At 44.8% G+C, this 14,062-nt stretch overlaps 1 non-coding gene across 1 annotated transcript; it reads left to right on the forward strand.

The window, feature by feature from the left end:
- The first annotated feature begins 1,148 nt into the window (after positions 1-1,148).
- On the forward strand, positions 1,149-1,224 carry TRNAS-AGA (transfer RNA serine (anticodon AGA)). The gene has a single exon. It is a non-coding gene; the product is annotated as a tRNA-Ser (tRNA).
- Positions 1,225-14,062: the final 12,838 nt, after the last annotated feature.

Genomic DNA, 14,062 nt, shown 5'->3' on the forward strand with positions numbered 1-14,062 from the left:
GCCCCTGGCTGCAGTGATAAGTGAGCACACTCAGCCAGGCTGAGAAGGGAACCCGACAGGTACTCTCATGGTCCCTGGGCAGCCTTTTCCTGCCAAGTATGTCTGGTCTCCTTCCTGCCCCGGACATGCAGCCCCTCATTCAGTGCACCCGCAGGGATCTCGACTGAGGCACCTGCTATGTTAGACACCTTCAGGCTGCTTTACATACATTTGTTTCCTCCTTGACACTAAAAACTGCCTCGTTTAACCTAGAACCCAGATTCCCTCCTTGATTTCTCTGTCTTCCACAGTTTTTAGGGACTTATCTTCAAAATGTGACCTCCCCCCATCAGTCCATTTCTTTCCAGCTTCACATCACATCCATCCTAGTCATCATGCAGACACGCCTCCCAGTCAGGATCCCTGCTCCTTATGATCTGATCTCCACACAGTGGCCAGAGAGATTGTTTTAAAAATGATCAGGTGAAGTTCTGGTCCTGATCAAAACCCCCCAGTGGTTTCCATTACACTTAGAATCAAGTCCAAACGCTTTGGTCCAACCTCATGTCCCAGCACCCTGTTCCTGTTCCCTGGCTTGGCATGTAAGCTCCCTACAGGGAGTTCTCTCTCTTGGCATTCCAATTCCTGGAGCAGAGCCTGGCAGCCAGTCAACACTCACTGTATTTGTTGAGTGAATGAATCTTCGAAACAGTTATCTGTAACCTGACCAGGCAGTAGCGCAATGGATAGAGCATCGGACTGGGATGTGAAGGACCCAGGTTCGAGGGCCCAAGGTCGCCGGCTTGAGCGCGGGCTCATCTGGTTTGAGCAAAGCTCTCCAGCTTAGACCCAAGGTCGCTGGCTTGAGCAAGGGGTCACTTGGTCTGCTGTAGCCCCCCGGTCAAGGCACATATGAGAAAGCAATCAATGAACAACTAAGGTGCTGCAACAAATTGATGCTTCTCATCTCTCTCTCTGTCTCTCTCTCTCAATCTGTCCCTATCTGTCCCTTTCTCTGTCTCTGTCACCAAGAAAAAAAGAAAAATAATTATCTGTAAAATGAGGATAAACCCACCAGGGAGCAGTTAGGTGACTTGTGGGACAGAGTTAGAATGCCTCTGAGCCTCAATTCAAATCTGAGTCTTTGCTAATCAAAACCCTATTATCTGGCCCTGGCCGGTTGGCTCAGCGGTAGAGCGTCGGCCTAGAGTGCGGAGGACCTGGGTTTGATTCCCGGCCAGGGCACACGGAGAAGCGCCCATTTGCTTCTCCACCCCTCCGCCGCGCTTTCCTCTCTGTCTCTCTCTTCCCCTCCCGCAGCCAAGGCTCCACTGGAGCAAAGATGGCCCGGGCGCTGGGGATGGCTCTGTGGCCTCTGCCTCAGGCGCTAGAGTGGCTCTGGTCGCAACATGGCGACGCCCAGGATGGGCAGAGCCGGGTGGATCCCGGTTGGGCGCATGCGGGAGTCTGTCTGACTGTCTCTCCCTGTTTCCAGCTTCAGAAAAAGTGAAAAAAAAAACCAAAACAAAACTCTATTATCTATATATTTGTGGCGAGCCCTCAGACATTTCCCCAGCCAGAGCCCATGTGGAGCTAGACCAGCCGTGTTCTTATTATGATTGCAAGATGCTCTCAACAGCAATCATCAGGGTACTTGGAAAAGATGGGGTTTGTTACTCACAAGTTCTAGAGGGTACACAGCATGCCTAGGACCTCATAGTGAGGTCACAGGGAAAGGAAAAGGGAGACAGAGAGAGAGAGAACCTAGGGTTCTGCCCTTAGGGTCGAGAGTGGGGTGCCTGATTCCACTGGTTCACTCTTTATTGGTGAGTTTAAAACATAAGATCATGAATTAAAGTGCTGGAAGGAAAAAGCTTGTCAGTCAATTATACATCTACCTCAAAGAGGGTTTTCTAAAAGGGGTACTTCACAGAAGGATAGTCTGGCTCTTTATGTCCTGTGGTTGGCAATGTGTTTATTCAGGATGGCTGTCTTTGAAGTGGATGCCCAGCTATCAACAGCTTAATGTCGGGCACTTGCACTGCAATCAAAAAGCTAATTGTCAGGTGCTTCTACTTCCAGCACACTGTATTTAGTTCAAGTCAACATATATTTTATTTAACACCTGTTAGATGCCAGTCAGGTGCCAGGAGGATGTTCTTACAGGATCTAGAGTCCTGGTTCGGTGGCTTGTCTTCATGGAGTCACAACCACCTGTGTGACTTCTCCAAGCCTCTGTTCTTCATCTGTAACATGAGGAACATGATAAAGTTTAATTCACAGGGCTTAGATGGTGTTCCCACAAAAATGCATATAAAAGTGGTTGTGGATAAAAAGTGCTATTAGGTTGTTAAATACGCAGTGGGAACCGGAAGTGTGTACTGAGAGGCGAGAAGGCATGTAAAAGAAAGGCTGCTCCCAACTTGAAAAGGTCTTTGATTCCCCCATTTTATGTTGCTCTCACCCACTGCCCACTCTGTGGGTTGTCAGATCAAATATTGGAATCTCTGTTCAATCTAAATTGCAGGTAAAAAATGAATTTTTTAAATACAAGCATATCCCATGTGGGACATACCCTTAAAAATCATGTCATCTGGCCCTGGCTGGTCGGATCAGTGGTAGAGCGTTGGACCAGCATGTGGATGTCCCGGGTTCCATTTCCAGTCAGGGCACACAGGAGAAGTGACCATCTGCTTCTCTACCCTTCCCCCTTTCCTTTCGCTCTCTCTCTTCCCCTCCCACAGCTGGGGCTCCACCGGAGCAAGTTGGCCCAGGCACTAAGGATGGCACCACGGCCTCTCCTCAGGTGCTAAAGTGGCTCTGGTTGAAACAAAGCAACACTCCAGATGGGCAGAGCATCGCCCCCTAGTGGGCTTGCCAGGTGGATCCCAGTTGCGGCACATGCGGGAGTCTGTCTCTGCCTTCCCGCTTCTCACTTGAGAAAAATACAAAAAAAAAAAAAAAATCATATATCAACTGAAACTCATAACCCTAACCAACCAGTTACCCTGTTACAGAATTTCTGCAGTGAAAGGTGGTAATCAAGTGTCATTTTTAAAGTTGTTTATCATCATGTCCTCTCACTAGAAGCTAAACTCCACGAGAGCAGGATCTTGTCTGTCTGTCTTCAATCTGTCCCCCCAGGGCTCAGCAGAGCACCTGGCCCATGATAGGAATGGAGCAAAGGTGTTTGTATAATGACTGAGTAAGGGGGCCCTACAGAGCAAGGGAAAGGCCCTTGGGAGCATCCAACTTCCTGCTCTTCTGATCTTTTAAAATTTATTTATTGATTATTTTTTTAGAAAGAGGAAGGAGGAGAGAGAGAGAGAAAAAAAAAAAGAAAGCAGAGAGATTCGTTGTTCCAGTTATTTATGCATTCATTGATTGATTCTTGTATGTGCCCTGTACTGGGATCGAATTCGCAACTTTGGTTTCCAAGACTTATTCCAGTCCATATACCTAGGTCTGAAGACCCCCTAACCCTTCTCAGGGCTTAGACTTCCATATGAGCTTCTGCACGAGGTTAGGAAACATCATACGTTTTTCCTTTGAACTGCGAACAATCAATTCTCTGCACTCTCATTCTGTCGCGGTCCTGGGCTCCACAGACGACGAGAAATGGGCTTGCTTTATGCTAATGGCGTTTCATTTATCATTATGGCGCCGAATGAGGGGAGACTATTAAGCTGGGCGTGATGGTGTATTAGTGCGTTTTCCTGAGGTCTGTGACTCTGCATAACACAATGAATAACAATGACCTAAATTTCACTTCATGAGATATTTTCAGGCCAGACTTTCTCGCAGCCCCTGCCTGGTGATGCCTTTGGGAAAGGGCACCAGCTTCAAGGCTTCCCTTTTAAAGTGTTACTTTGGGTGTGGCTTTCATCTGGTTTTATTTGAATTTTTTTTGCATTTGGTAGTAACTCCAGTTTCCCATAAAATGAAAATTACTTGATTTCTTTAAAAAGTTTTTTTTTGTTGTTTAAAACAAGATAGAGTTTAGCAACTCAGGCACCAGAATGTCTATTCTTATGCCTGAAATTGGCAACATTCGCCGCATGTTAAAAATGATGCTTCCAAGTGTGGTTGAAATTGTTCATAGCCCTTTCTGATTTGGAGTGTCATATTTGCTGTGTCTGATGTACTGCATTTAAACAGAAATGGCTCTCTCTTTGCTTTGGGATTGAATTTTAAATTGGATGGGTAGTTATTCAGGCGGCACTGTTATATATGAAAACGCTGGTTTGTAAGGGACAGATGTGGGATAGGAGGAGGGTCACTCTGTCTTGCCTCCTGGATTCTGCATGAGGACCTAATTATCTCCATAATAGTGAATCACTTTGTCCACAAGCTTCTTTAAAAGACGAAAAGAAAAAAGAGGGACAATAAACGGACTTGCCCAAATCCCACAAGATGGTTTTCACGCATCTCTTCAAAAGGGGTAGCTGATTAAATTTGTGTCCCAAACCTTCCCTTCTTGCTGATAAGGGGCAGAGCGCTGCAGCTTCTACACAGGCATATTTTGAGGATGTAAAATCGCTTCGCAGATTCCAGCAGTAACTTTCCAAATACATGAGGGCTTTTTTCCCCTTTAAGAGTCAATAACTCATAAGGGGGAGAAAAAACTGTGTGTATAAAAGATGTTAATTAGCAACATTATCGATACCAGCATGAAGAAATTGGAAGCAAGCATTCTGGAAGTTGTTAAGTAAATTTTTGGGCATGGACTGTGATGAAAGATAATGCATTCATGGAAATGATAATTAGAGAGACTTGGATACATGGAAAATGTTTAAGGTATCAAGTGAGAAAAGTTACCGAATGTATAGATATAGTGATTGTGGGTCTATCAGTATAACTGGGTGGATGGATGCCAACTGTGGGAGAGGAGGCACAAATGAACATACTAGTTGTGCAGAGTCAGTAGATTAAAGGTAATTAGTGTTATTTAAAATCATTCCAGCCCTGACTGGATGGCTCAGTTGGTTACGTTAGAGCATTGTTCCAAAGCACAAGAGGTTGCCGGTTCGATCCCTAGTCAGGGCACATACAGGAGCAGTTCAATGTTTCTCTCTCTCCCTCTCTCCCTCTCTCCCTCTCTTCCTCTCTTCCCCTTACTCTTTTCACTGAAATCAATAAATTAAAGTCATTCTGAAAACCTAAAAATTCTTTTTAAAAATGACTTATTATAAAAACTAATAGCAGAAATGTGCAATCAGTTTAAATCTTTGAATCTAGAGCCTGCAACTTAGTTCATGCTGGAGCTCATTAATAAGGTAACATCCAACTTGTAGACTAATTTAAATTCTTCAAATCCTTACTTGGAAGGACTGAGTTGAAACTACTCAGAGACTTCCAAAAGGGGGGGGAAGTCACCCTGTTTTAGGAGGTGGAGCCCTCGGGTACCACCCAGGACAATCTCCTTGTCCTCTCGGCGAAGGAACTAAAGCTCAAAGGGGCTGGCAACTCAGTCGGGGTCACACAGAGAGGAGCAGGACTAGAACTAGACAGGGCAGCCCCGGGTGGAGGACAGAGCTCGTGTGAGAGTCACAGAAGCATCCCTCTGGTGGGGGATTGCACAGGTTCACGCAGCCTGAGGCCACGTCCGGCCTGGGCCCAGGTTCGGCCCTCACGCTCCTCCCGGCCAGCACAGGCACCGACGGCCCAGCTCGGCTCCCGGCAACCGGCCTGGGAGGGATGAGGTTGGGCAACGGTCCACTGCCTACTCGGTGAGTGCAGTTGTCCTATTTACGTCTTTATTGAGAGAGATGGGAGCATCAACTTGAAGTTGCAACACTTTATAGTTGTTCACTGATTGCTTTTCATATGTGCCTTGACAAGGGGGGGTGGGGGAGAATGGCTTCAGACAAGCCAGTGACCCCTTGCTCAGGCCACTGACTTTGGACTTCATGCCAGGAGCCTTTGGGCTCAAGCCAGCGACCATGCGGTCATGTCTATGATCCCACTCTCAAGCCAGTGACCTCAGGGTTTCAAACCTGGGTCCTCAGCATCCCAGGTTGACACTTGATCCACTGCGCCACCGCCTGGCCAGGCTGGATTTGTCCTTTTCCTGCCCAGTTTAAGGCCAGGTGGCCTGCCTGTCAGGCTTCCCTCTGCCCTTGACTCACTGCTGACTCCCAGGAGAGCACCGTCTGCTCAGTTCCTAGAAAGCATTACCTCTTTTTGACCAAATGCTGTCCTCAAAACTCGGGGCCCCTGGGCGGAAAGAACCGGATCTTCCCTCAGGGGCAGCCACCGTTTACTGTCAGGGAATTCTAACATGAGTCCTGCTGGCCACCCTCGACCCCCATGGGCAGAGCCTAGAGAACAGAGTGCTCCTGATTTGAGACGTTATGCTTTTCTTCGTGACCCCTTAGAAGTCACTGTTGGCACGTGGTTCCAGGTCAAGACCTGGATCCTCAGTTCAGAAGACCTGCTGCAGGTCCCCATTTGCCTTGAGCTCAGCTCCGGGTTAAAACTGTCCTTTCTGACATGCCTTGGGCTCTGTGCTCCTTGGCCTCTGAGCGCAACGAAGATGCTCACCTTGAACCTGTAGAAAATGGAGGCTCAAGGTAACTGAAAGCTTTCTATCGCAGCGAAAACTGGAAGAGGCAGCGCTCCTACCTACCTGATCTGTTACTTGGACAAAGAACTTAATCTCTCAACCTCAGTTTTCTTATCTGTAGAACATGGGGATAATAACGGTAGCCCCTTCATCGGGTTACTATGGGAAACTGTTGAGGGAGTGTATATAAAACATGTAAGACAGACAATATCTGGCATATGATAAGTATTTGCTAGGAGCAAGATATTCTATTTATCTGAATCTTCTTATGTCTGTAAAACAGGAATTCCTATCTTCACCACCACTGGCAATGGTTGTAGCCATCGTGTAAGTTCAAGAGCGGAATCTGTTTAGTCAAAGCCGAGGTTCAGTGCAGTGCCAGGCATGTTGTTACAGTGTGGTGAGCCCTACCACAGTGACATGAGCATCATGGAGGCTGGGTCATGGGGATTCTTGGCATCAAGCAGCTCATCTCAGCCTCATCTTACCTGTGTGAGAGGGCCATTATCCCCACATCAGAGCTAAGGAGTCTGGGGTTAGTGGGTCAGTGTTTAAGGGGCTTGCCCAAGACCACTGAGCTAGCTAATGGCAGGACCTGGTTTAAAACCAGATTTGGCCAACTGTAAAGACCATATTCTTTTTTTTTTTTGCATTTTTCTGAAGCTGGAAACGGAGAAACAGACAGACTCCTGCATGCGCCCGACCGGGATCCACCCGGCACGCCCACCATGGGGCGGCGCTCTGCCCACCAGGGAGCGATGCTCTGCCCATCCTGGGCGTCACCATGTTGCGACCAGAGCCACTCTAGCGCCTGAGGCAGAGGCCACAGAGCCATCCCCAGCGCCCAGGCCATCTTTGCTCCAATGGAGCCTTGGCTGCGAGAGAGAAAGAGAGCGACAGAGAGGAAGGCGCGGTGGAGGGGTGGAGAAGCAAATGGGCGCTTCTCCTGTGTGCCCTGGCCGGGAATCAAACCCGGGTCCTCCTCACGCTAGAAAGACCATATTCTTTTTTTTTTTTTTAAATTAGAAATCATTTTTTAAATTTTTTAATTTTTATTTTTTTATAAATTTTTATTAATGTTAATGGGGTGACATCAATAAATCAGGGTACATATATTCAAAGAAAACATGTCCAGGTTATCTTGTCATTCAATTATGTTGCATACCCATCACCCAAAGTCAGATTGTCCTCCGTCACCTTTTATCTAGTTTTCTTTGTGCTCCTCCCCCTCCCCCTCCCCTCCTTCCCTCCTGCACCCCCCCCTAACCACCACACTCTTGTCCATGAAAAGACCATATTCTTATATTCTTAACCACTATTTCGTAACATCTTTTTGCCTTGTCAGCTGACGGTCCCATTCAATGCCAACAGGAATCCTTAATTTGGGGTGTGGTGAAGAAGGAAATTTTATTTCGTGCAAACAGCTCAATTGTAATACAGCATAGCTGCAAGGTCACCCTGGGAAGAAGCGGCCTTGGGGTGAGGAAGTCCTTGGGGAAGACGCCTCTCCAGCTAGACACCTCTGTTCCATGGGGGTGGGGGCTCCAGTCTTCAGTCTTTGGTGGAAAGGGACAGTGTGCTCCCTGTGCCAGAGACGAGCTGACAAATACAGAGAACAGTCCTCACCCCTGTTCTCTGTTTGGTCAATCCTCATGCAAATGAGGACTCCAAATCCTTGTAGTTTGATTGGTCCCAAAAACAAAGTCCTGATTGGTCAGAAAGGAGCATATCTGATTGGTCAGTGGAGATGCTGATGGGGCTATAGCTGCACATCTCCATTAGACAGGAAAAGTCTCAGTCCCATTGGTTGAAGTAGAATTCCAGGAACTCCTTTATAAAGGTTGGCTCAGATGGCAGGAACACAGTGCAGACAGGCAGTTCAGTGTGGAAGGCAGGCAGCTTAGTGCACAGGCAGTTCAGTGCATGCTTCTCCCTGAAGCTCAGTTTGCATGAGGGACACTGTTTAGAAACAGTTGCTAGGCTCTGTTTTCAAATTTGAGCCCAGTTAGCTATCCGGTATCCTTTATTGCAATTGCAATCAACAGCCATCAGTCAAAAAAAAAAAATTCTGCCATATATTATGTGAAAAATGTCCCGATTATATTAGATGTTTATTGAATTGAGGGTATATAATACAAATATATATTTTTTGATATGTGGAGTTTTTGTTTTTTGTTATTTGGCTCTTTATCCTAAAACAGTATGGATGCATGTATGTGTGTGACTGGGCGGGGTAAGGGGTGGGGTAGTGGTCATTCCAGACCACAGAAGGCCCTGGTAATTTAGACCTTTGTGGCTGATGATTATTGCAGGCTCTTTAATAAAGATTCCAGGGCCCAGGGAGGCTGTGGTTATGTATCTCTTTTGAGGAAGGGTTTGATATTAAAGAATCCTCACTGCCCATTTACTGTGACCTGGTGGGTCAGAAGCCACTCTTGACCTTAAACTTATTCTTCTAAATTGAATTCAGAATTTGTCAGTCATTCTGGATTCAGATCTAAAGAACCTATTAATGCAATTTTTATTTTAAGAATTGGAACAGAGGAAAAGAACATATGCTTGTATTAATGAAAGCAAACAATAGCAATTGCATCCACATATTATAGTTGGGTCTCAGATTCGATGAACTCTGGAATGAGATGGGAAACATAATAAGCTTGATTCTGAAAATTGAATAATCAGCATTCCATGCGGCTCCAATTGTAATAGATGGGAAGACATAAGCAAAATAAAAGGATGGTTTGCTCGTAAACTTTTCTGAGACTGTCGTCATAAAAGTGGATTTATCTCTTCAAACAGTTGCCCATTGAACTGTGGAATAAGGAACACAACCTCCAAATTTGAAATACCACATTTTAAGTCAAGTTTTGAAAAAAACAAATCCAGACACTTTTAAATTTATAGAATTAATCTTCTGTCTTTCCGCCAATAACAAGAAAATTGAATCTGCAAAATTATATTCAGTATATAATTTTCAGCAGTGTAATTATTGTTTAAAGATACATGTCTTCAATTTCTTCTGCTGCCTTTTGAAACTCAAGTCCATTTCAAATCTTTTGTTAATAAGCAATTTAGGTCTCAGAGAATGGTTTCTTTGTGTTGGTAATTAAGTGTTATATTTACACAAAGGAAATGGTGAAATACAATCTCTCCCAAAAAGAACATTCTAAAACATTCCAGGGAGCAGCACAAAAGCATGACCCTGCAATGTCAGAATTTCTTCTAGTGATGCCAATAAAAATGCATTGAGTCATTTTACAAGGAACTGAAAAGGGGAGTCTGACTCCTCTGGATGATATAGCTGTCCCTTATAGGTGTGATAGTTTAGGAAATATTGAGACAACTCAATAGCAATTGCGAAAGTTAGCTGTGAATACAGAGCAACTATAAGTTTATTACTTGATACTTTGGCATTAGATATTGCCACTGTGGCATGTGTGTACCATATAGGCAGCAAATACTTGCAGGGGAAAGAGTATTTTCTATATATTTGATATAGTTACCGATATGAAATCTGTCCTAAAGTGAAAAATGGACACTAAGTAATACACCAACAAACATGGGGCACCCCTTGGCCGTGGGACGGTGACTCTGCCAAATGCTGCAGAAAACACAAGTGTGAGTAAATGGGGCCCACCCTCACTAGGGTCCAGTCTGGTCGGGGACATAGGATGAATAGGATTTTGATAAGCAAAGGAGAAAGGATAAGAGGTTTTAGGGGTGGGCACTGGGGTGGCAGGGGACAAAAGCTTGGGGAGAGGAAATACAAGACATGTTCAGGAAAGAGAAAGTATGTGTGTGTGTGTGTGTGTGTGTGTGTGTGTGTGTGTGTATCATCATATTTATTATATGCTAAACACAGTGCTAAATGTTTTATTTGCAAATACTAACTCATCCCACTCTGTGTGGGATTTTTCTGTTTTAGCACACCAGGATGCCTCTCGGTCCTGGACACACTGGGACCATCGGCCCCTTGCCATGCACTCCCTATGACTTTCTGAGATCTAGCTGATTGTCATTCTCAGTTTCCAGATGAGGGGCAGGAAGGTCAGGAGAAGAGGAATGTACCCTGGGTTGCATAGTTGCTAATATATGGGGGAGCTGAGTGTTCTTAACTATTAATGCGAGACATGAATCTTTAGGCTAAAGTGGAGTATGAACATGACGCAGTTCCAGGAGACAAAACAAAGAAGGAAATTGGTACAGAATTGTGGTGGAATCCAAACTCAAGGCTTTATTCTGTGGGTATGGGAGAGTCATTGAAGGTTTCTAAGGAGCAGAACATGGCAGAAGCGTTCCTGACTCTTTTGATGTTCAGACACTCAAGCATTTAGTTCAGATAAGGATGTGTCCCACCACTCTTTCCTACCTCTAGAACTCTACAACTCACCTGCGAAGGTTCCTTCTCCCAACGGTAAACAAACCGAAGAAAGCATATCGAAGATCAAAGACATGTGTCCTATTTCTAATCCATTTCAAGGTTTTCTCCTTTGTTAGTATTTTCCCTGGGGTTTCTCTCCATAGCAGAAACTAGAAACACTTGAAAGGTTGTAGGCAGCTTTGCTTAAACACATTTCTTTTATAGTCTATCATGTTTCAAATCTCATTTCCTTAAAGGAATAACAGGTAGGAAAGATGTTGGGTCTCAGCTTCTTGCTGAGGGACGAGAACAGAGCAAGGCAAATAAATGTGTGTGGCTTGATTTAGAGTCTGGGTGTGTGCACAGCTTTTGTCATTTTGCCAATTTCCTGTGAGTCTGCTTATTCCCTTTTATCGCCTTTTATTCTGAACCGTTCAGTGGTTTATTTAAGAGCGTGGTGGCAGGGATCTGCACACAGGCTATCTGTTGAGGTGTAGGCTGTCTGAAATCAGCATAATTCCGTGGTCTAGTGCAGGACGGCAGAGCCAAGTCCGTTCAGAGGGAAGGTGGTAAGGTTCATGAAGGGCTTCTCCCTGTCTGATTCAAAGGGCCATATTATGCAGAAACCTGGAAACATCCATGTAGCTGCATTCCATAACGTTTTCTGCCAAGTCACCAGGTCCTTACGTTCCCAAGCTCCTGCTTATTCCAAATCGAAAAGCACTCCCTTTGCAGAAACAAACTACCCTTCTCTGTCATGATCAGAACTCCTTTCTGGGAGTTTATTTGATGATGCTGTATCAAGAAATTAAACAAAAGCACCATTAGTAATGATGACAATATTCCCCCCACACATGAAATATCTAATGAAAATCAGAAGCTGGGGAGTTGAATTTGCACACAACCTACATAACGTGGATATTTCTAAATGCAAATACATTTGCTTTGTTTTTCCTAAAGAAGAAAAATATTTTTCTTGGAAAATACCCAAGAACTGTCCCTTGTTTTGCTCTTACTGACAGAGAAATATCCAGGTAGTAATTCCCATCTAGTTGGTGCCACCCAGAATGGGACATCCAGAGGAATCTGAGGAGTCCAGGGACAGTCTGAATATGGAAGCAGCTGGGAGGAACCAGCGCAAATGGTTGGTACCATCAGTTGGAGGTATGAATGGCCAAGAGAACCCTTTCTCTTCAATGTATAAATGGGCTCTCAAGTTAAAGAGAAGGTGGTTTTGTTAAACACATATATAGGCAGCTGAAAGAATTGTTTAAAGTGGAGACAGTTCAGGGTCCTGCTTTGAGTACATCTCGCCCTCTATGTTTAAAGTCATTAGGGGGCAATGCTCTGCCCATCTGGGGTTGTCACTTGGCAAAAGAGCCATTTATTTCTTTAGTGCCCGAAGTGGGGACTACAGAGCCATCCTCAGCACCCACCTGGAGCCAACTCACTCCAATCAAGCCATGGATGCGGGAGAGGAAAAGAGAGAGTGAGAGTGAGAGAGAGAGAAGGGAAGGGGGAGGGGTGGAGAAGCGATGGTCACTTCTCCTGTGTGCCCTGATCGGGAATCAAACCCGGGACTTCTACACGTCAGGTCAATGCTCTACCGCTCAGCCAGTTGGCCAGGGCCTATTTTGCTTCTTCACATAGCATCTTAACGTACTTCACATAGATCTTCCCCACATTGCCACAAAGCCTTCCGAGATGAACTATAATGGCGGCATTCTTTTCCATCACACAAAAACACTATAATTCATTTCACTGTGGTCCTCCTGTTGGACAATTTGGTTGTTTCTATTTTCTCCCTCTTACAGAAAAATATATTGTGTCAAAGTCTCAATGCATTAAGAGTTTTCTGTATTAAAAATTATTCTCTTAGGAGAGATTCTAATATAGGTTGAGTTTTAATACCACAGCAGTGTACCTGTTACTCTTACTTTCTCAAAATGTTAGAGTTTTTGAAGACAAGCTGGTCTGACGTCACATCCTGGGAGGGGTATGACTTCAAAATAAAGATTTATGAAAAGAACAGTAACTAACTCTAGATATAAAATCAAGATGCAACTAATGACTAATGGAGCTCTGCATGTTTAAGTCTTTAAATATTCTGTATATGTAGCATCTTTTCACTCATTTATGACAAAATATTTGAGATGAAAGATCACCCTGTTTAGCCAGAAAGTTTAATTCCGGTAGTAACAGGGACATACTTACTATATTCAGCTTATGCATTAGACATGAAAATAGTCTAAAACAAGTAATTTCTCATGTGGCCATAAATATCCATTAGGAGAGCTGTTTAGTTATTATTTGACCATTGTTCAGACTGAAGACTCAAACTCAGCATAGAGGAGGCAGTTGTCTAAGTTCACAAGGCCAAGGAGAGGCCACCCCGCTGTCTGCGGCTGTTTCCTGAGTCCCAGACCTGCGGTTAATGGGGGCACTTTATCACGCTCACGGAAACCAGCCTTCATTCTTCCATCTCTCTCTGCATGCGATAAATGGCACCGTGATTAAATCTAAGAGGGGCCAATGTCCAGATACTGAAAATAGATTAAAAAAAAAAAAAAAATCTCTGTTCTCAAGAAGCTACCATTATAATGGGAGACTTATAAATGCCAATGGATTACCTACAATGTGATTATGCATAACTCTGTTAGAGCAAGGAATTATTGAGGGCACACAGAAGGGACTTAACTAAAAAACAGGGGAGGCAAGGAAGGCTTTGCCAAGGCAGGGACAGCTGAGATTATCCTTTAAGGAACAATGTTTACAAGATAGGGAATAGGTGTGTGGATTGGGGAGGGACATTGAAAGTAAGAGCACAGGAGGGGCACAGACAGAGGTGTTAGAAGGCATGGACTCTTCTGGGAATGGTGATATGAATTGTGCCATCACGTCCTAAGGCTTGGGGGGGGGGGTGAATGGAAGGGAACAAGGCAAAAAGGACTGGACACTAGTGGCCTTGCAGGTCATTCTAAGAAATTAGGACTCAGCATCGGGTGAAGGGGGTCAAAAGTGTCTTGCAAGTTTGTGAGCTATGTGTGTGTTTGAGAGAGAAATAGACTTTGCAAATAAACCTAACTGTGAGTGAGGGCCGAGAACATACTGGACAGTTGAGACTTGTACCTGGAAGATCACTGACGAGGTCAGCCTAA

This window comes from Saccopteryx leptura, chromosome 13 (genome assembly GCF_036850995.1).
Source record: "Saccopteryx leptura isolate mSacLep1 chromosome 13, mSacLep1_pri_phased_curated, whole genome shotgun sequence".
NCBI classification, from domain to species: Eukaryota; Metazoa; Chordata; class Mammalia; order Chiroptera; family Emballonuridae; genus Saccopteryx; species Saccopteryx leptura.